At 42.3% G+C, this 24,019-nt stretch overlaps 1 protein-coding gene across 1 annotated transcript in view; it reads left to right on the top strand.

Moving 5' to 3' along the window:
* PLXNA4 (plexin A4) overlaps positions 1-24,019 on the top strand; it is a 796,616-nt gene that overhangs the window by 250,641 nt on the left and 521,956 nt on the right. The window lies entirely within an intron of this gene.

Here is a 24,019-nt window from a genome sequence, read left to right as displayed (position 1 = left end):
GTATGGGGAGAGCAGGGCACTGCAGGGTATAGCAGTTTGTGGGTATGGGGAGAGCAGGGCACTGCAGGGTATAGCAGTTTGTGGGTATGGGGAGAGCAGGGCACTGCAGGGTATAGCAGTTTGTGGGTATGGGGAGAGCAGGGCACTGCAGGGTATAGCAGTTTGTGGGTATGGGGAGAGCAGGGCACTGCAGGGTATAGCAGTTTGTGGGTATGGGGAGAGCAGGGCACTGCAGGGTATAGCAGTTTGTGGGTATGGGGAGAGCAGGGCACTGCAGGGTATAGCAGTTTGTGGGCATGGGGAGAGCAGGGCACTGCAGGGTATAGCAGTTTGTGGGTATGGGGAGAGCAGGGCACTGCAGGGTATAGCAGTTTGTGGGCATGGGGAGAGCAGGGCACTGCAGGGTATAGCAGTTTGTGGGTATGGGGAGAGCAGGGCATGACAGTTTTTTTTTTTAATGTTTGACAATATTTTGCGGTCTCTTTCCTGAGCTCAAAATACTCTTTCACCTTTTTGTGATGTTCTATAAATAAGTTGAAGTACTGTATATGTTTATGCTGATTTGCTTAATAATGTGTTTAATCAAATTATAAGATCTGTATTTGGTGGCTGCGGTTGCTGGGCAGAGTATCATTCCCACGAGAGCCAAGTTCTGGTCTGGATCTCAACAACCTTTGAGTTGCTACAAATTATAACTCCACAGACAGCACCTTTAGCAGTTAATAAACTCTTTTACTTTATTATAACTGTCTGCAATTTCTGCAGTACTATCCCTGAAAAAGGTGCTCAAGATCTCAGGGTTATTAGTGAGTGACAGCCCTCGTAGCCTCAGTTATTGGGGTACAAAAAACATTATATTGTAAATAAGAAACTAGCGGGCCTTCGATTTTCCAGTAAAAATAAAGTGTTCCATCACACAGCCTAATGGAGATATCAGCAGAAATTCCCTTGGGGGGGGATCTGTGGTCAAAGTGTGGTGGCAAACTAGTTTATTATTGGCAGACCTAAACGTACACGTCTCTTTTCAAGAACAAGGGGTCTGTGATAGAAACATGGATTTGACAGCAGGTAAGAACCACATGGCCCACCCAATGTGCCGGATTTCTTACACCCCTGCGAAAGCTCGGACCCCAATGATATACTTGGCTTTATATATATATATATATATATATACATTTAAAATAATAATAACCTCTGTGTTCTTAGACGATAAATATATCACACACCTTTCTTTAACGTGGCATGTAATGAGTTTTACCATTTTTTTTTTATATAGAAGGATGGGGCCCCCGATTCCAGCGCTGGCTGTGATGACCCTGATTCAGATCGGAGCTAAGGCCCCCTCCTGCCTGCGAGCTCGGGGAGAGTTACAGCACACGCACAGTCACCAATGTGTGTTAGATTTAGAGGATTTTCATTTCCTTCTGCAAAAAAAAATAATAATAATAATTCTGGGAGTAATAGAAAATGAAACAGGAATTACAGACATTTCATTCCCCCCTCCCCCCCTCCCCCAAGAGGCAAAATCGCTGCGTTTAAAGTTGAAATCCTGCTTTAATATTTTGATTTACACATTTTAATAAAGCTGGACAATTTCCGAGCCAAAGGGTGGTCTTTTGTAAATATAATATATGTACCTCCATCTTGCACAGCTATACTGGACTCCACCTGAGTTTCTCATCTTCTCTCTCCTCTCCCCAATTCTATTCTTTAGATAAACATGCTGCCTACTACTAAAGTTAATAATGAATAAAAAAAAAAAAACCTTTATTTTTTATTAAAGAAAGGACTCAGAAAAATACCATATGTCTGATGCATTGTATTTCCATTAGTGCTCAGGCAAACATTACTTTGCTATGTACAGGTCAAGACCTTTATGTTCTATAATACATTAGCAGGGTCGTAGTGACTTACCAATGTGATTAACTGATACTTGACATGGTATTCCTTGAATCACCATGTTCTGTTCCAGGAATCCATTCATTCTTTATCACACAGAAAGTAGGTTGCCCTGACCCCAAATAACTTGTTTGAGTCACTCTGGGAGGAAACAGAGTTCTGATATCTTCCATAGAGTGTAACCTCTTATTTTCAATACCCTATGCCTTGAAATAAATGTCTTTTGAATATACCATATGCAGTGTTCGACAAACCTATACATTTGCACGCCCCGGGCGAGTGGATTTAACATCGTGGCGAGCTCCTATTGGCCCAAGCAGCACACGTGTGGTACAAGGTGGCGAGTAGATTATTTTGTTCAGCGAGTAGATTTTTTGGTGATTTTTCGACCACTGACCATATGTATATCTGAACACTTCTATTCTGTATAAGAATGGAGATATCTCCATGGAGAGAATGAAAGATAGATCGCTCCATGTTAGAAGCAGCAGCAGCGGAAAAACGACCCCATTTTGGTCCATGGGCTCAAGTAAAGTTCTTTTATTCCGTTGTATTACTTTGTTCACTAATATTGTTATTGATAAACATGCATGCTGATAAAATGTATATCACAACCTGAATAAGTCACGCTTACCCCCCTGCAACACCTGAGCGGATCGCAACACGTTCCTGGTTTAAATGCGCCGACAGCAAAACTTGGGTAGAAAACAGCCCCCGATTCATCAAAAGGGGAAAAAAAATCCAAGTGAAGGTCAATGGGATGTCTTTCTTGATCTCCCTGGTGCTGTTTGGCTTTGCACTAGTTACGTAGTTGGGAGGGTCCTCAAACGTCTGCAGGGACAGAGGGAAAGAAAGCCATCATAATGGAAATGAAGGAGCAGGAGGTGTCAGCACTGACAACACAATTAAACTGGAAGTGACACCAGCTTTGCAGAGTGGAAGGTCGTGTTAGGTAATGTGTCTATTAGCCTTGTGGCTCCTTAGCCTTTCTGTCATTGTACAACCCCCTCACCAGCATCCATCATCCATGGTCCCCTACTCACAACACACCAGCATGTTTGGGAAAGCAGATCTTCTGCCGCAGCCCTGCTGGAAATGAACAGGCTGCTTTGAGAGAGAGCCATATACACATACAGTAGGTGCCACTTCTAAATCGTGCAGGGTGGCAGCAAATAAACTAAACATAGATTGACAATTATTACTGAGCTAATTACTTCTGGGCCTAACGAGCCTCAGCAAGACCCATACAGTCTGAGTCAGAGGTCGTGGGGTCTGTGCATCAAGGGATCCGCTGCAGTCTTCTGCCACCGAGCTCCTTATTCAATATTCTGGGACGTTCTTTCCCTGCGCGTGAGAAGGTTTTAGGCCCATTCATTTGATTGGGGCTGATATCTTCACTTGCACAGGGAAGCAGCGTTATAGCCTATTGAACAAGGACCAATGCTCTTCAGTAGATTCACAAAGGTTGATAAAATAAAAAGGTGTTTTTTTATCAGTGTCTAACCCCAATTTGATTTACTGACCTGCTCACTAAATCCATATTGCTGGTGGTAAAACAGGATCGATCTGTCCATTTTATTTTTAATGCAGCTGATTTAGTATTTGAGGCCAAATCCCATTTTTTTCATTACGGCGAAATATAACGCAGCTATATCGACACTTCAGTGAATATAGACAGAGGTATTTTAAACGTGCATTATAGTTTTCCACCCTTGCCACCCCCTCCCCCCTTTGCGCGTCTGGTTATGATTTGGGGAAGCTGGGTGTTGGGGGTTGGGGGGGGGGGATGGGAGGACCAGTTACCACTTGCACATATTATAATGAGACCTATAAAATTCTGCATCTGGGTCCCATCACTTTTTCCCCGTGTATTTTACGACGGTCACAAATCTCCAACAAGCCGCATTTGGATTAACCACGTCAGTGCCAGAGACGCCAGCGACGCATCGCGCAGCAGTGGCACTGAACGCGTTACTTCTACGACTAGCAACCTGCTTAAGATGCCCAACCCCTTACTGGAGCGGCACACCCAGATTGGGGCTTAATAATTAGGCGTGCTCCGGGATAACTGGTGGCTAGCGCAGAATCCTCATTCCACTTCTTATCTGTGTCCCCGGTTCCGGATATTTATGGGTTATAATGATGGGGCGGCCGGTGTGGGAGAAGGGATACACCAGGGGGGCCAACTCCAGTCCTCAAGGGCCACCAAGATGTCAGGATCTCCCTGCTTCAGCACAGGTGACTCAATCAGTGGCTCAGTCAAAGACTGTTGTGGGGGTCTTGAAGGACTGGGGTTGGCCGCCCCTGCGATATACTTTTTAAAGCGGCAAACCTTCCAAAAAACATATTTGGAAAAAGACACAGTAAAGCGCTCAGTGACTTGTTTCTTTGTTTTGACGTTGCTTTGTTAGTACAAGTTTTGCACCTGGGAGACGTTGTGCGTCACTTATCAAAAACACGGGGGGGGGGGGGAAATCACTAAATATATAGAAATAGCAGCTAAACAGATGTACATATATTTATTGAACAAAGCCCTGGATCCTATGTTGATAGAAGAATATCCTTCTGTGAGTATTTCCTGCTTCTTTTCTTCTTTAAAGACATCTCCTGTCTTCTTTAATCTCCAGCCATCGGACGCGGCCTCCTTAACGACTTCCGCTCTCCTGCAATGTTCCTGGCCTTTTATAGTGCATAGGGCCATAGCAGAAAACGTGTCGTAGGGACACCAACCAATCAGATTGCTTGATGTACCATGTGCTCCATTTAGTCCAATACTTTGATTATGGCATCACAGATTTTGCCAACCGTGCCATAAATCCAAGTCATTTATTTGGGTTATTGTTACTACGGGAAGAGAGAAGAGAAAAAGCATTTACTTTGGCAGGCTATTAAAGTGATCAATATATACCTATACTTACAGAACATTAGCCTCTGGCTCTGAACACCTTCTCGCATCATTAAACAGTGGCTTTATAATTAAACATTTATTTAAATACATTCTAACTTTTTAAGTTTCATTTAAGAAGCCAGCAGCTTTATCATAGAGGAAACTCACATTGCTGTCACTGAAATGTTTCCTTTTATACAGCATGGTTGCGGCAGACTTTTATGAATAGCCTTATGTAGATTGAAAACTCTCCCTATCATGTGCTTGTATGTTTGATGCACTTGTTATGTTATTAATCCCTGTATTGCTAGTGTCACGTACATAATAATAATAATAATGTTTTTGCATGTAAATCCCTGACAGTGTACGTAGCGTTGTACTTATAATTTTGCAGGCACAGGTTCCTGCCCTATTGAGCTTACAATGTATGTTTTTGGTGCCTGAGGCACAGGGAGATTAAGTGACTTGCCCAAGGTCACAAAGAGTCCAATGTAACAGGGAATTGAACCAGGTTGAACTGACTCAAACTCAATGTCATTGTTTAAGACTTACAGTCAGTGTCTGTACTCACTGAGCCGCTCCTTCAGTCCTACAGTATATACACTAAATGTGCATACTGTACTGAACACTTTTATGCGCTACATGTGTGAGTTCTTTCACTTTGCTGGTTAGTTAGTCCTGAGGAGAGCTGGACACTGACTCTATCTACACAAAATACCTGATTCATTCTAAATACTGATGGATACAAGATGGAAGCGTTTAAAACAACAGGAATATTTTGCCCTTCCTGGGAAACTTGGTTAAAATGATTTGCCCTGTAAAGAATACATACAGTACTGCAGATACGACACATCAGGTCTCAAATGATCCATTGGAATGATAGCCTAAAGCTACTGTACATTCTCTAAAACTCACGTAGAACATATTTCATGATTCAGAGCTTAGGGACTAATGTTCTTTATTCCGGCTCCCGAGCACAGGCAGAGGAACGGAATATAACTGATTGAGTTGGAAAGTGTTCAGAGGCCTCTTTTAATGTGACCAGAGAATATATGAAACCGTACCTTCTAACTTAAGATGTATTTATTTAAATCCTCGGCTTCCCTTTGATCCATGGCAGGTGCTGCAAAAGTTCTCTCTCAGTAAGAAGTTAGCTTTATTTGGCTTAGGGAGACGTTAGGATTTAGAGAGAAGCCAGTAATTGTATGCGAGGGATTGTGTGCTGCTCACCGTCTCCGGCTATCTATCATGTCTCTGCCAGCAGAGCACACGCATTGATCTCCAGTGATTTTCGGATCTTGATGAGTCCCTCATCATCTTTCTGTATCTTAAATCAGAAATCCCTTAAAAAAAAGAAAATGTATTGGGTAAGTCTTAACCACGTCGCTGTTTCAGAGGCCTTTAAACTTAGCACATCTCTGCTTTTCTAGGGATATCCATAAAAACTGGCCTGTTTGTGGCCCTGGAGGACTGAGTTTGAGACCCCTGCCATACATGTATGTTATATGAGCAACAGCCTGATCTCCATATAACACCTCATCCCACTCCTACTTTACAACCATGCTGCTAACATACGCAGAGCTGTACTGGGCAAGTTCAGATCATTCTAATTGAGATTATAGTCAGGACAACATATACATGTGGTTTGGATGTGTGGGATAGCTGTTTGTGGGCCAAACTTGGACAGTGGAAGAGTAGATGAGTTGGAAATAATTCAATAAGGAGAATGTACTTGGCCAGAATGCTGTTTATATGTATTTGTAGTGTAGTTGTACATTGTCACTGGAACAGGTTGGTGCAGTAATTTTTTTGTGTGTGTGGTTTCAAGGCGTTCTAGGGTTTGTAGTAATCTTATTCTACTGAGACAAAGGAAACACTGAACCAACATACCAATCTAACCTACGTTTTCTTGGCATTTATTTGTATTATTTATTTATATACAGTATGATGGCGAGCCATCCGCAGAGTACCAGTCAGCACCTCAGCCTCGTTGGTTGTTCCGCTCATCCCAACGTATGTTCTTAGGAAGCACTTCACTTTTGTGAATAAGAGATGCAAGCTAAGACCTGAGAGGAACATGATGTAGAAATGGTTCTTAATTTTGCAAACTATTTTGATAGATCAGGTTTTACATTTGTCATTGTAAAGTTTTGCTAGCCCTGAATGAAATGTACAGCTCGCCGTCGAAGAATAAACAAGTACATAGCTAATAACTGTAAGTGGGCTGACATGTTATTCTTTTAGATTCGTCCTAGCAGCTTAATTTACTACCACAACAAGAACATCAATATGTTCCCTGCAGTTTAGTGCAGGAAACCAGGAATAAAACATTGTCTGTAGACGTATGTTCCTGTAATTTAGGCTTCATTTGTTGGCATCTAATTCTCATTGACCATCTCCATTGGTTTCTTGTGCACTCAACGTCAGTCGCTTGACATAAAATCTTATGAAATCACATTACCTTTCTTTTTAATTGATCCTTCCTTGAAAAACAACACGTTCTTGAAATATTGGACAAATGTACGAGAGGATGGCTTGGACATTATATTTAATTACTGGCCATCATGAGAGGATCCCAAGAGGGTATTGCTATCATAATGATCATTACCTCGTTATGTTGCTGGAATCCAAGTCGAATGAATCTGTTGAATCAATGGGATTACAATTTTACACTCTTCTTCAGTGCAGATAATTGTACGTACAAGGGACACACAGCAGAGCATCAACACATAGGGGGTTATCGATCCCTTTGACTTCAATGGGAGTTTCAGTGCAATAGTTTCGCAGTTTAACAAATAACCCCGATAGATTCGAAGGACAATTTACTATACTGTTTCAAACTTGGTTTAATGCAATTCTTGTAAATCAATATAATCTTTTTTTTTCATACAGGGAAAAGGAGCGGCTCAGTGAGTAAAGACACTGACTGAGTTTGCAGCAGGGGAGCCTGGTTCAATTCCTGGTGTCGGCTCCTTGTGACCTTGGGCAAGTCACTTTACCTCCTTGTGCCTCAGGCACCAAAAAATAGATTGTGAGCTCTGCGGGGCAGGGACCAGTGTCTGCAAAATGTCTGTCAAGTGCTACGTAAAACAAGCGACGATATACAGGAACATGCTATTATTATTATACAACCAAAATGTTATGGATTTTTACCAAAGAAGGAAATAAAGTTCCATGTGTGAATTAGTCTTCATGCTTACAAGCGAATAAAGTAAGTATATTACTAAATACTATTAAATGAAATCATTTCCAACGCCAAAATCCAAAAGTGTTAGTGTAATAAGAGTTTTGAATGTGTTGCAGGCCAAGATATATGCAACATTTTCCTGTTTGTGATAATGTGTTGCCAATATTCCCAGCAGTTTAAGCTGCAAACTGTAACAATAGATAATGTTACCTTAGTAACTAAAAGATTGATAGAAACTGAAAGGCAGCCATTAAGTGAACCCCGGGAATCCCGATGTGAGCTGGCTACTGCAGTGTTAGCTATATTCTAATGAGGGTCCCAAAAGACAATGTTTTTTTGCATGTGATTAGCTGTATGGAGACATTTTGCAGGCTCAGGTCCCTGCCTCGTGGAGCTTACAATCTATGTTTTTTGGTGCCTGAGGCACAGGGAGATGAAGTGACTTGCCCAAGGTCACAATGAGCCGACACCGGGAATTGAACCAGGCTCCCCTGCTTCAAACTCTCAGTGTCTGTCACTGAGCCACTCCCTCTCCTAGCAGTGCACCAATTGTATCTAGTGACTGCCTTTTCACATGATCTTCCCCACAGAACTTTGCATCTTTGGTCCTCTTCTGCTGCACTGACAGCCATTTAGTGAACCCCTGAGCCAAATCTTCGCCAATCGATCACAGGAGAACCAATCGATCGGCAACTTAGCTAATTACTTATCATTGTGTGGATTGAATTAATGCACATATTAAAGGGGACAAATCAAATTAAAAATAAAACGGCAGCTTGGACTGCTGCTTTAAACTCAGGGAAACTAACGCCAGTTTGCAATCTGACTTAACGAACCTCTGCACACATTATACATTTTGCATTTTATTCAAAAGACGTTTTTTATGTATATATATTTATTGACATAATTCACAATTATACATAGGAGGGTACATACAGGTAACAACCAAGATATTTTGATGACTGGAATGGTCATAAATGCCCATTATCAATGAAAAAATGAAAAAGTAAATGGAGTTACTTGCTGTTACTTAACGGAAACAGAAGCTGAACAGATGCACAAGGAAACAACCCATTAAAAACAGAAGCGGTATAGTATAGACATCGCTGGATTACATCATAACAGAGCACTGTGTATAACATGAAAGAGATATGACTCGTAAATCTTCCCCTTAATAAGTTGGATAAAGGCACATTTTTACAAGATTGCATTTTGGCAGAGATCCAAAAGGGATAAAATACTGGAAAAGAAGCATCCCTGAACTAGATAAGGGTGTTAGTCGGGCAAGACTGAAACAGGTAGTTTATGTATAGGAAAATCATCTCGTTTTATATTATGTTATCAAGAGATAATTAAGTTTAGGATAATATTGATTCAAAAAAGAAATAGGAACCACTTATTAGACCCTGATGTACCTCTACATTAGGAGCATTCTAAATTAAACAAAGGTATTAACAGCTAACTGTAGATAAATTATTAAGCCAATTAACGGGACCAATATACTGTATAAACGAGAAAAATATAATATTAAAGGATCAATTCAAGCAATGTCCTACGTGTTTAAAAAAAAAATCAGTTCTGTAGTATTAGATAAGATTTACTACCTTTTCTTTATTTTAACATTGAACTCAATGCCGTTTTTTATGAGTTTTAATATACTGAGAGTCCTGTGACTTCTATAGCAGGTTTTAGCACAAATTCTCAGCAGAGCGAGATTTTTACAACACTTTTCCATTTGTGATAATGTGTTGACAATATTCCCAGCAGTTTGAGCTGCAAACTGTAGCAGTAGATACTGTTACCTTACTAATATAAGAATACATTGCAGCTGCTGAGTTACACTGACTGAAGGATTGATTGAAACTGAAAGGCAGCCATTTAGTGAACCCTGGGAAGCAGGATCTTTGCTGATCGATGATGGGAGAACGAATCGATCAGCAGCTTAGGTAATTTGTTTTCAATAAAGGTAATCAAATGCTGCGTTTATTAAAAAAAATAAAAAAAAAATACGCTGCCTTATTAGATGACTCTTAATCCCCCCTGAAGAAGCAGTGAACTACAAACAAAGAACATATTACATAAACTTTTCAAATATTGCATTGTGAATGACAGCAGATTTGTGACCCCACGGAAGCATTGGAGTGCTAGCTCGAGAACGCAAATTCCTGGGGAATACCGAGATCGGAATCTCAAGACTTCTTTAGCAATAATCAGAAAAAACAAGAGATTGATCTTCTCATTTCTCGGTAGTTGTGTTCCGGCCACTTTTTGACCCAAGTAGAGGAGTGATGTTCTTTTTCGGGCGGATTTGGAAGTGCTGGTTGTGACCTTGAAAGCTGATGGGGCCTTTACCCACCAGTTTTAGCATCTTCCAGAGTTCTGTTGACACCAATCTTTCAAAACTGGGGCAAAAGGCTGACGTAATATCTTCGAATATGTTTGTAGTCAGCACATAGAAGGCACAAGTATCTAACACTGGGAGTTTGAACGGAATTGGAGCATTCGGTAATTCTGGTTGATCATTGGTCTACAAACACCATGAGAGCTGCTCTCAAGCGACACCATGTTTTTGTCAGGAGAGCAGATTTGGAGGGACTCAGTGGAACTTCTTCATCCAGTTGTTTCTCTCTAGGTTCAGATATCGTCGTTGGCTGATGCATTACACGGCTTTTCATTCCAACCAGCATCTTTTCCAAAGATAAGACATTTTGGGAGAACAAGCGCCTTAAGAGTTGGTGTTATTTGATTTGCCACATGCCAGGGTGAGAGCTTCAACGCCCGGCATGGAACTGAGGAAATCTTTCTCTGGCTGGCTCGCCGACTCCCACCGTATCTTTACCAAGCATCGTGTCATTCATGGCGCAGGGGTGTCCTGACAACCTGACCCGTAGGGGGGGGGTGAAGACTGCAGTTGAGAACCCCTGTTTCAGGGTAAGGTGAATACAGATGGAAATATTATAGTCCGAAGACTAGCAGTGAGTCCGAGTGACTCTAATACCACCTGACAGTCTGTGGGGCCTATTCTAGTAGCTGCCGCATTGCACATAGGCAATAAGATCCCGCCGTATTATATACAATGTTCCGCGTCCAAAATATCGCGCCTATTGTAATCCCACATTCCGAGCGAATAAACGTACAGTACACGGCGCGCTGTTTCCTTTTTTTATTAAACAGAAGTAACCTGCAGTAAAATGGCGACAGCGCTCAGCACAGCCGCAGTATATACATTATACACTCACCGAGGGCAGTGGTGAGAACTTTATTACATGTTGCTATTTTGGGGATATATGTGTGTATACTGCGTACATGCAGACACACGGCAGTGTGCGTGTTCTCTGTATTATGCCATGCTTGTATACTGTATAGACAAACTATTTCCTGTAGGAGTGCGGTGGAACATCTGCTATGTGAAGCAACCACTTACCCTGCAATAGATGAAGGGGAAGCTGGCTTGCTGTTCTTTGTGCAGTGCATGGAGCACAATACAAAGGGCTGCCTCTCCACTCTGTATAGCACTTACACAAGGTTATCATACAACATACAGCATTCAGGTCAATATCACTGATGATGTTTAAAGGAGAATTCGCCCTATTCAAAACATTGGTTGACCCTTCCCCCCTTTTTGTACATGGATGAGAGACAGGGCGTCCCCAGGGCAGAACCTTGTTACGATCCGCTCCAGGGACTCTTTGGTTGCTGACATGCTTACCGGGGAAGGCGACACCGGTATCGTCTGCTCCAGGGGAAACAAAATGGGGGTTTACATCTCCGGCTTTATACGTCCCAATAGGGAGCCACGGCCGCTGCCTATTGGCCCATGTGCCCAGGGTTATTTAAATACGTGGAAGTCCCAGTGGTACCTTTCCCAGTATGTACCAGGGATCGCCGAAGCTGAAATGAATGCGGTTCAGCCCCTGCTTCCCACCCATTGGAAAAAGGGAGGAAAGTGCTGTACTGCACCTTTAAATTCCCCTGGTGCAACGGTGGTGCAAACCAGCTGCCTTCCTGAAGAAGGGATCCTCGTGTTGCCGAAACGTTGCACTTTATCCCACTGCTTTTTTAACCTGCGGTGTTGCCCTCTTTTTCACAGACTGAGTTAGCCCAAGCTGATGGGCTGATGTAACCCTGTATTGACCGGCAGAGTCCCTGCTTCTTATTCTTTGTTTGTACTCCTTGGGATAAACATGCTAGATTCTGCTTTGGCATTTACCGCACACAGACAAAATACCGAGACACAAGACCTTTTGGGGCCTACTGTACTGTATGTTTCACAAATGGAACAACTTGGCGTTAAATTGATGCAGGATATCATGCACGTACGTGCTAACCTTTATTTTCTCCAAATGCGGCACAAGCGTGTTTTGGTCAAATATATTGGCGCAAGCAAAGACGGAGCGCGTAACGTACAGATGGAAATGTTACGTAATGTGCGGCAAAAATGTACGTTCCTACAGTACGTCAAAATCATTCCCCGAGTTATACCTGGCTTAAATCCTGCCCCAAAATCATTCCCCAAGTTAAACCTGGCTTAAATCCCGCCCCAAAATCATTCACCGTGTTATACCTGGCTTAAATCCCGCCCCAAAATCATTCCCCAAGTTATACCTGGTTTAAATCCTGCCCCAAAATCATTCACAGAGTTACACCTGGCTTAAATCCTGCCCCAAAATCATTCCCCAAGTTAAACCTGGCTTAAATCCCGCCCCAAAATCATTCACCGTGTTATACCTGGCTTAAATCCCGCCCCAAAATCTTCCCCAACTTATACCTGGCTTAAATCCCGCCCCAAAATCAGTCACCGAGTTATACCTTGCTTAAATCCTGCCCCAAAATCCTTCACCGGGTTATACCTGTCTTAAATCCCGCCCCAAAATCATTCACCAAGTTATACCTGGCTTACATCCTGCCCCAAAATCATTCCCCAAATTATACCTGTCTTAAATCCTGCCCCAAAATCATTCCCCAAATCATACCTGGCTTAAATCCTGCCCCCAAAATCATTCACCAAGTTATACCTGCCTTAAATCTCGCCCCAAAATCATTCCCCAAGTTAAACCTGGCTTAAATCCCGCCCCAAAATCATTCCCCAAGTTATACCTGGCTTAAATCCTGCCCCAACATCATTCCCCAAGTTATACCTGACTTAAATCCCGCCCCCAAATCATTCACCGTGTTATACCTGGCTTAAATCCCGCCCCAAAATCATTCCCCAATTTATACCTGGCTTAAATCCCGCCCCAAAATCATTCACCGAGTTATACCTGGCTTAAATCCCGCCCCAAAATCAGTCACCGAGTTATACCTTGCTTAAATCCTGCCCCAAAATCCTTCACCGGGTTATACCTGTCTTAAATCCCGCCCCAAAATCATTCACCAAGTTATACCTGGCTTACATCCTGCCCCAAAATCATTCCCCAAATTATACCTGTCTTAAATCCTGCCCCAAAATCATTCCCCAAATTATACCTGTCTTAAATCCTGCCCCAAAATCATTCACCAATTTATACCTGGCTTAAATCCTTTCTCAAAATCATTCACCAAGTTATACCTGGCTTAAATCCTGCCCCAAAATCATTCACCAATTTATACCTGTCTTAAATCCTTTCTCAAAATCATTCCCCAAGTTATACCTGGCTTAAATCCTTTCTCAAAATCATTCACCAAGTTATACCTGTCTTAAATCCTACCCAGTATGTTTATATTGTTAGCGCAGAATTAGAAGTTCTCTCAATTGCTTTATGTCAGCAAAAACATTTTTTTGGCACAGCCCGGATGTTTCATAATATACGGTAACAGAATGTATTATTTTTCACAGTATGGCTATTATAAAACAGATTAAAATAAGAATTGAAATTGACTAATACTAGTTATAAAGTGAAAAAATACACATAATTATGTTTTCATTTAATCAATCAGGTATGCAACACGACCCAATGTGTCAAATGTTATTTCAGACAACTGAGTCACATAACGACCTTCATACAGTACATAGCACGCACATTGTATTAAGGGTTGTACTGCTTTTTAACACTAGAATTGTAGATGCAACCAACAATTTCAATGGTTTTTTTTTGTTGAAAATTTACTATTCTGTCTCTTTCTTATCTTGAAACATTTGTGTGTGTGTGTGTATGTATGTATGTATGTATGTATGTATGTATGTATGTATATATATATATATATATATATACACACACATAGGAACTAATCACAGAAGTGATCCAATATACTACTGTAGCACAATCCAGCAACTGAAGAAAAAGGTGATTTATTGGTCCATTGTGCAGGCAAAAAGCCCAAAGTTTTGGTCCCCAGAGGGATCTTTCTCAAGGGTCCTGGGGAACGGAACGTTGGGCTTTATGTCTGCACCATGAACCAATAAATCACCCTTTTCTTCAGTTACTGTGTTGTGTGTTGCTAGTATATTGGATCACTTCAGTGATTTGTTCCTGTGTTTCTGTTTATACCTCTCTCCCTTTCCCGTGCACCACAGACACCATCTTTTTGGCATATTACACCGTGTGTGCAACCATGAAAAAAATAAGTAAATATATATATATATATATATATATATATATATATATATATATATATATATATATATATATGTAGCCCCCTCACTATTTTCCCCCAGCCTGGCACATTTCCTGGTAAGAGCAGGCAGTGCTGGGGTTAATAGTGCACTGGGGACATCACATCTCCTCAGTTGCTGAGTGTAGCAACTTACAGGCACAAGTCTGGGCTTGGGAAGCTGCTAGAATGAGGGGGAGGGATAGTATGGCTCCTCCTTCTGTATGACTAAGTGGAAGCTGCTAGAGAGAATAGTAGTTTATCCCTCACCTAGGGAAGTGCAGGTTCATTCCTCCTCTAGGGGTGATGACCAGGGATTGGTAATGTAGACTGCCTGGGGGGCCTTAAGCTCCTGGGATGACAGTCTAGGGCGAGTGAAGAGAAGCAAGACCTTCCTATATAAAGCTCAGGCAGAGGGAGTTTTCTGAGACGCAGGGTGCTAGGGACTAGGAAGCCAACAGGAGACCACTCGTTTGGAGGAAGTTGGTGAACCAGGCTCCTCTGTTCAATGTACGGCTTGAGGTAGAGTAGAGGCTAAAGCCTGCGCAGAAGTACTTACTTTACATGGAAGGGTCCCGGAGGGATGCTGAGAGGAGACGGAGAGGGTATTACCATTGCTGGTATGTCCTGCCTTGCCTCATGGCTAAGGATGCCTTGTGCTATCCTGCCCAGGGAAGGGGTGATGCCCCGGGGCTAGGATGTATGCAGAGATGGACCATGTTGCTATTATGCTGTGTGTCAATAAACCCATTTGAGTTACAAAAGATCCTGGCGCCCTGTTTCTTGTCCTGTCCTCACAACCACCACTTCATCCTCCATTACAGCCAAGGCCTGAACCTGCCAGAAGGAACCCTGAGATCACAGGTAACAGACTGAGGAGCTAACATTCTAATCCCATCGGCTGTGGGTTGGATCCCTATTCACACACATGTACACCCTATCCCCTGCTGCCGGGAAGGGGGGGGGGGAGGGAGATAGGTGTGTTACATATGTATAATGCTTGCATGGGTGGTATGTGTTTGTGTACATATAAGTTTTGATTTACTTAACACACGTACAATTTGGAGCCACTTATTAAAATCTCCCGGATAAACAACACCGGATTTATTGAAGGAATTTGGAGGGTTATTTATTAAAGTTTTCCCACTGCTAAAGTAATGCAAAATCAGTGCAAAAGTACTGCTCCAGATTGGTTAAAGTCGAGAATCCAACTGGCTTCAATGGGAATGCTTCTCTTTCACAAATGTGGTGCTGTTTTGTGTTGCTGGGACTTGGAGAAATTATCCCCCAAAATATTTTTGGAACTATTTACTAAATGAATAATTAAAGAAGCTCATACACTGTGTGGGGGTTAGTGATGGACGGTCCGTTCAAAATCTGATCTGCGGATTATCGGGACTGGTTTCCTAAAATCTGATTGGGAACTAAAAAAAATATGAGAGAGACAGAGAGCTACACTACTAGAGTCTCAAGTTCTATAAATACCCCTTCAAACCTCCCTCCAGATAACATAGGGAGAGACACATGGGCTCAAAAAGGAGCACCCCGTAGATACCTGAGAGATACGCGAAGTATATTTAAATGACTCGCATCCTACTCGTCCGAAAATTATTACCATAATACTTGATTTGAGACTGATCCACAGAAATCCGTGGCTGAATGGCACGTACTAATCTGTGGCTGAATGGCACGTATCAATCCGTGGCTGAACGGCGCGCACCAATCCGTGGCGGATTCGTGTTGTGGGGAAAGTTATCAACATCTCCCAGGTGCAAAAGATTGAGGGGAAAAAAAGCTGGTGCAAAACATGTAATCTATCAAAGGAAAAAAGGGACATTACTTTCTTGGCCACAATTGCTCACCATATTTATCCGAGCTGCGAGACCCCTTAGGTAGTCAGTATGCTAAAAACAAATTGACTGATTGATTCATTAGGGTTTATTTTCTTTGATAAATCAGATGCAATTTTTGCTCCAATTTAGCCAGAGTTTCTTCAGCCAGAAACATTGCTAAATAACCCCCCGGGCTTCTCACTAATGATAGAGTTACAGGAGCCTGACCATGTTTTTTGCGTGTTTTTGCAGCTTTGACGTGGTGTGAAACAGCTCCGTTGATGATGAATGAAGCAGTGTCAGAAGTGTGAGCTGCTTTTGAAATGAGCTTTGTCGTGTGGTGAAGGGCATGGGTGCTTCCCTGTTACCAAGCAAGGAAGACTTGCTCCTAAAAAGCTGGGAATGTATCCTAATCGGGAGAAGGAGCGGCTGAGTGAGCAATGACACTGTCTCGGGACACTGAGTATGAATTAGTGGAACCTGGTTTAATTCCCGGTGTCGGCTCCTTGTGACCTTGGGCAAATCACTTTATCTCCCTGTGCCTCAGGCACTAAAACATAGATTATAAACTCTACGTGGCAGGGACTGTGTCTGTAACCTTCATATGTGCTGCGTACCGCGCGCTGTACTGTAATTGTGACGCGCTGAGTCCCATTGGGAGAAAATCACTATATAAAATAAAGTTATTATTATTAAACATGACCCCTCTTTGGGGGTCTTGTATCAACGTGGGGCACAAAAACGGTATCATAGAAAATGTCCCACAGGAAACATGCTGAATATCTTTGGTGCCGTTTTTGGCTTCAGTTTTGCCCCACTTTGGTCGCCAGGAGACTTTGATGACTTCATGACTTAAATGTCGTAAGGTAGCTGCTGGCATAGAAGGGGTGCCGATTTTCCATACCGCATGGAGCTTACAATCTAATGTGTTGTGTTTGAGCACAGGGAAGTATAAGGATCGATGTATCAACGTCTCATGGGAAGAAACAGCACCGCGTATTTCAGAGAAGAATGGGCGGACTAGGTGGGCTTATGTGGTTCTTATCTTCCGTCAAACAAGACAATTCAGTGGCTTTCAATGGGAGTGTTTTTTCCTTAATAAGTCAAATGCTATTTTGTTTACCCGACTTGGATTAGTGACCCCATAATGTATCAAATTCTATGAGAAAAATAATTCAGTTAACAGCACAACGACAGTTTCTTTGATAAGTACCCGTCCCCCCTTAGATCTCAGGAGAAGATAGAGCAGGAAATTCTCAAAAAGAGAAAGAACCCCAGTGGTGTGAAACGCGTGGGAGAAAGCACCCCAGCGATGAGAAATGCGTGGGAGAAAGCGTGCACCCCAGTAGTGTGAACTATGTGGGAGAATGCACGACAGCGGTGGGAAACGCGTGGGAGAAAGCACCCCAGTGGTGTGAAATGCATGGGAGAATGCACCTCAGCAGTGTGAAATGCATGGGAGAATGCACCCCAGCAGTGTGAAATGCATGGGAGAATGCACCTCAGCCGTGTGAAATGCATGGGAGAATGCACCCCAGCAGTGTGAAATGCATGGGAGAATGCACCCCAGCAGTATGAAATGCATGGGAGAATGCACCCCAGCAGTGTGAAATGCATGGGAGAATGCACCCCAGCAGTGTGAAATGCATGGGAGAATGCACCCCAGCAGTGTGAAATGCATGGGAGAATGCACCCCAGCAGTATGAAATGCATGGGAGAATGCACCCCAGCAGTGTGAAACCTGTAGGAGAAAGCATCCCAAGGGTGTGAAATGTGTGGGAGAGATGACCCCAGCGGTGTAAAATGTGTGGGAGAAAGCACCCCGGCGGTGTAAAACGCGTGCGAGGTCCGGTTTCCTGCTTTATTTTCTCCTGACTTGTTGATTATCCGGAAGCACGCCCCGTGAGATGGTCCAATCATCCAACGGACTCAGCTGCTCACCGCCGCTAGCAGCAACGTAGGAGTTTCTCTGCACCCCTTAGATTTACAGGAGGGAATAGAGGAGGAAACTGGAGCACTGCAGGCAGACTAAAAACTGAAGCTCAGGGACCTGACCTGGAAAAATAAAAATACTTTATATGAACACCAACACGTTAAAAAAACAGCAAACATCCCAAAAATAATCTCTGACGCGTTTCACATCGCTGGGGCGCTTTCTCTACGTAGCATTACCCAACTGCCTAGAGCACAGGGCAGCATGTTTTCTCTATTCACCCCTTCGATTTCACACTGATAAAATCTGCTGACATTATGTATAACATATACAGTAATGTGTGCTGACGTTATGTATCTATCAACGCCTCATGGGTACAAAACTGCAACAAAACCAGAGAAGAATCAATAAAAAAAAAACAACCAGATTACAAGATATGGCTCTTACAGTATTTCCCGGATGAATCTGGTGCTGTTCGGTCATCAGGCGATCTTTTACCAACAGCCCTCCATGTAAAAATAGAAAATAAAGTTCTGTACTGATACTGTACTGTCCCAACGTTGGTTCACCGTCTTCCAGTTAGAGTTATTGACTATCAGCAGGGGCCACCACGGTTAGCATTCTGTTGAAGGGATTAACATGGTCTGTGTGCCTATAGGGAAAGATAAATAAGAAAAGTAAATAAAGACTCGAGATAATTAATAAAAAAAAAGAACTGGCGGTTTCAGGTAGGCAGCCAAGAGCTGAATATGTATAAATATTTATCAGTGCTGTGTTCTGTTTGAGTGTGTGCCAGCTACGAGAATCCATGTTTGATGTCTACGCTTAGCGAGCGGCAGCTTCAGCTCTACCCGTGCTGCTCTTTGCACTGGTTTTGGTAGCAGCGGTGCGTTTGGAAAAGTTCGTAAAGAGCAAGGGGGGCAGGCAGGGCACTTGACGGGCCGAATGAATCTAACTTTTTGCTCTAAATGTTCCGACCTCCCATCTTTAATTGCAGTGGATTTAGTTTAATTGAACGTCTAGAAGCCACGAGTGCCATAGATAATTAGACAAATTAATGTCAGACCATGTAATGCCAAATGCCAGCTGAATCTGCTGCTTAAAGGGATAGTTATCCTACTTAGCCTTGACAAGATGAAAGAAGGCGCAATTACTGCTTTGCATTAAGTGGGGTTGTCAAAACATTTGGGCATTTTCACCAGGGCTTTCTCAATAAGTAGTATTTTGATGCTCTTCAAATCAACTACAGGTGTCAAACAGCCCTACCCAGTACACTGCTGAATATCTGCATTATTGTTGCATTCATTCTTTCAAATACGAGGGGCCTTATTAAATAATTCCTATGTTGGTATTCTTCGTTTTCTGTGACAGTAATAAAATATTTATTTATTACTGTATATGGCATGGGAAAAAAGTACATAGATTTAGCAGGTACAAGTCCTTTGAGTGCTTCCCGGGTCAGATCACACGGATCGGCGATCTCGCAGCTTACAGAGTATACGCTCTTGTCTCATTGGTCCATATTCAATATGCTGTGATGGTACCTCCAAGTGCTGGGGAACAGTTCAGCTCCTTTCAAAATGAATGAGATTAAACACTTTTTCAGCCTGAGAAAGCCGGTTCTCAACATATTAAATAAAGATCATGGGAGGTACAGTCACTCTGTATACGCCGAAGCGACTTCGCACAGAACAGGGCCCCTAGTGTGAACAATCAAATCTTTAGCGAAGTATCAATGCCTTCAAACATGAGTTACTATACAAATTGTCTGTTTGTTTTAGAGTCAGATTTGTCATTGTAAATGCTGTTAGTCCACCTGAAAGGTATCTCAGGCCTGGTGGAATTTTTGAACGCTAATGCTTCTTACATTTGCGACGTAAAGAGAAGCAGAAGTTGATTCAGCTCATTATTCTTTATGCTTCGTGTAACTCCTCCCTGACTCTTCCTGGTGACGCTGCAAACCGCAGCCTGATTCACAACAGACAAAAAGTGTAGGGTGATTCCTATTTACAACGAAACAAAGTTGCAGCAGCGCACAGCCAAATGTGGCAACAAAATAAATAACTTCAAAATAATTGTTTTATTTGAGCCAAGTTAGACGGGGGCAAAAACCTTCTCCAACGCGTTTCGCACAGGCTGGTCCTTTATCAAGGAGCGTTGATCCTATTTACATCATTGTTTAAAGAACTGGCGCTGGGCTCGTGTGTTTCAAAGTCAGTAGCATTGGCCTCTTCACTCCTTCTCTCTTACATGTGCTTAATCACACTCATGCAGCAGCTGGACCACTGACCACTAACGGTCCTCTTCATTAGTGGGGCAATCCTTCTAGGACCAAAGGGTACTAATAGCAGTGACATGCTTTAGCCATTACATCAGGGGGATCAATGCCTTTTTCACCTAAATCTGACACCTCTCAGTATTTTTTAATCAATTAGTTTTTAAACATGGTGAGCTGAGACTTGGGGGGGGGGGGGAGTGGGAGGAGGGACGAGTTGACTTCCCTTTGGCGGATGTCTCTGTGCATTCAATAAGAGTTTGCACCCTTCACTCACTTCCCTTTATCTCTATTAACTCATTGATAAGCATAGGTTGGGCTGAGGTTAAACAAAACCATCAATTGATAACCCCCCCCATTCGGAGGCTCTTTGAAAATGCAATTTCCAATACATTTTCAGATATAAGGGTTCCAAGTTTTTGCTTTTAGCATAGTTAGATTTGCTTAAAGAAGCCAATAACATTGTTTAAATTGCCTACACAAGGTTGTTTCTTGCTGGCTACGTTGTATTGCACTTTAACACTTGGACATCCTTCTTAATACTATTAGATCACTTTGGTCCTACTGTGCGTGTGACTACACTTGTAACAGCAAACCAGCCCCCATCCCCAGCCTTGGAACTTCATTGAAAGGCACCTATAAAACATTTTTCATAATGGCTTAAAACAATTTATGTAACATTGCGGAGATTTACTTAGTACAATGAAAATATAGTTCGATAGAACGTGTATTTTAACCAGGAGTGAATGTGCCCCAGATTGCCACAGGAGGGATTTCACTGGGGAACGGATACTTTTAGAATTTATTCTGTGTGGACAGTCACACTCATAAACAATGCTGCGTCTGCAAAATGGCTCTTTCCAAAGAAATTAGTTATTTCACAGACAATGGGCATGATTTACAGTACATCCCCCCGCACACAATACTGTCATAATTGCAGCAAATGACCTGATAAGTGAAGATAGTGAACTACACATTTCATCAGTCATAAAACCACACCACAGATAATGGATCCACTTTGGCTACAAAGCCCTTAATTCACTAAAGATCGATAAATGAAAAAAAAATTGGCATAATCAGTGTTTAACCCCAATTTTATTTATTGACCTATTTACCGAAGCCATATCGTCCGAGGCAAAGCAGAGATACAGGTTTTTCTTTACAGTGGAGATATGCGCGCGTTATTTTTAACGGCAGTGTGTGAAAATTACTAATTAATGCCAAATTACCTTCTTACCTGCTATTCACTATACCCCAATGCCTAGAGATATCGGGCTAGTGGCAAAAAATATTGCTCATTTTTATCACCTACCTCAAGCTGGGGTTAAGCCTAACGTTTCTATTTTCATAATGGCCACTATAGACATAGGCACGATAAGACTAGCCAACTTAGAATAGGTGATAATAATTGTTATTAACATTGCAGAACATATTAATATATGAACCTCAGGTAGCCCAAGTGGCCAGCTAGCCATGGTCAACCTTAAGAAGCCTAAGTGGCCAGCTAACCATGGTCAACCTTAAGTAGCCCAAGTGGCCAGCTAGCCATGGTCAACCTTAAGTAGCCAAGTGGCCAGCTAGCCATGGTCAACCTTAAGTAGCCCAAGTGGCCAGCTAGCCATGGTCAACCTTAAGTAGCCAAAGTGGCCAGCTAGTCATGGTCAACCTTAAGTAGCCAAAGTGGCCAGCTAGCCATCATCAACCTTAATAAGCCCAAGTGGCCAGTTAGCCATGGTCAACCCTTAGTAGCACAAGTGGCCAGCTAGCCATGGTTAACCCATGATCAGCTGGCCAGTTGGACTTGTAAAGTCTTATTATTAATATGTGATATCATTTTTTTAGACTGATTTTCCCCTCTACAATTGCATTTCTAACGCTGATTAACACAGGTTATCGCTAATTTGTATCACTAGGGCTATGTAATACTGAGGTAATTCAATTGTACTGCTACCCATTTATGAATAAATACTTTCTAATAATTAAGTTTAACGGTAATTGTAAAAATACAAAATACTCACGGCTGCCACGTTGTCCACTATGCAATCCTTATTTTAAAATATATATTAGCAATGGGTAAATCCTATTTTTGTTACAGCGCCATTTTTTTAAAAAGCAACCCCATTTTATTATACTATGATGGGGCAACATGTTAGTAAAATGGTATTTGTATTTAATAAGTGTCATACAGATATAGCAAGGTGTAAGGTCTTCGGTGCCGCAGCCGCTTGACGCAATGGTAGCGGCACCAAAGGATTAATGATGCAGGGGTCCCATTAAGAAGCATGGAACCCCTGCAGCGCAATGGGAGCAGAGACTGCCCCTAGCGCCGCAGACTTTTGCTTGTTGGGGACAGTAAGCCTTGCTCCATCTGTATGTCCAGGTACCTTTCCATCCAGCACCAACAGACAAAGCTGTACCCATGTTGTGTCAAAGGAGAATGTGGGTTATGTTTGGTTAAGGGCTCATACTTATTGAATATGAATTTTGTTGTAGCATAATAATTGATGTCTTAGTGTTCCTATACCTGGAGTACTCACACCTGATAAATGGATCCAGGGGGAATTGGACCATTGAGAAGAAATACATAATGCTTCCCATGCATGTGCATTTATAGCACGTGCCTCAAAATACACAGAGGAATATGGCTCAACATAGATTACTTTGGGAACAAATACCCAAGTGACATTAGTGGATGTTTCCAATGAATCCAGCTGATCTTCCCCATGGTCCATTCCTAACACCCTTTCATCCTTTCAACATACTGTAATGCCAGAAATATCACCACGATCGTAGCTTTGTGTCACTGGAGCTGGCAATGCCTATATTCATTCAACTGCGATAAGTAGACAGATTTGTAGTATCCTGCCATATTCAGTAAGCCCTTGTCGCATGTCCAAACACAGAGGGGGAAAAATGACATATTCATGGCCAATTCATACGTTTTCAGATAGCCTGAAAAGTCTCCCTTACTGTAGGTACTGTAGGTGGATTAGGGTATTTCCTTGAGAGGAGAGATACCAATTTAGGAGAAATCCCATTGATTTATATACCTACAGATAGATTAACCTATAATCCCCATTGAGAGATAAAACACACCTGAAATATCTGGGAAATATGCAAATCAAATTACAAAGAAAATACACATGATTTATTTCCATATTTCCTAAGTATATCACTCACAGTTGTGTCCTTGGGTGTGTCTCCTAAATGGGTCTCCCTCCCTTTGGTACAGATCCACAAAATCTTTCACACTCCTCTACACCCATTCCCATGGATTGGAACTGAGACTTGCTAAATCTTAGCACACTCTTGTAGATCTGAACCTTTGTCTTTATCTGTTACTCTTTCTCCAGAAAAAGCCCTATTTTACCTACTTCAGGGATTTAGCCTACCTGAGGGAGGTGAGATTATTGACGGTTACATTATGGGCCATATT

The sequence above is a fragment of the Ascaphus truei genome, chromosome 5 (assembly GCF_040206685.1).
Source record: "Ascaphus truei isolate aAscTru1 chromosome 5, aAscTru1.hap1, whole genome shotgun sequence".
In the NCBI taxonomy this organism is placed as follows: Eukaryota; Metazoa; Chordata; class Amphibia; order Anura; family Ascaphidae; genus Ascaphus; species Ascaphus truei.
Note: the sequence above shows the minus strand (reverse complement) of the source record. Positions and strands in the feature narration are given on the sequence as shown.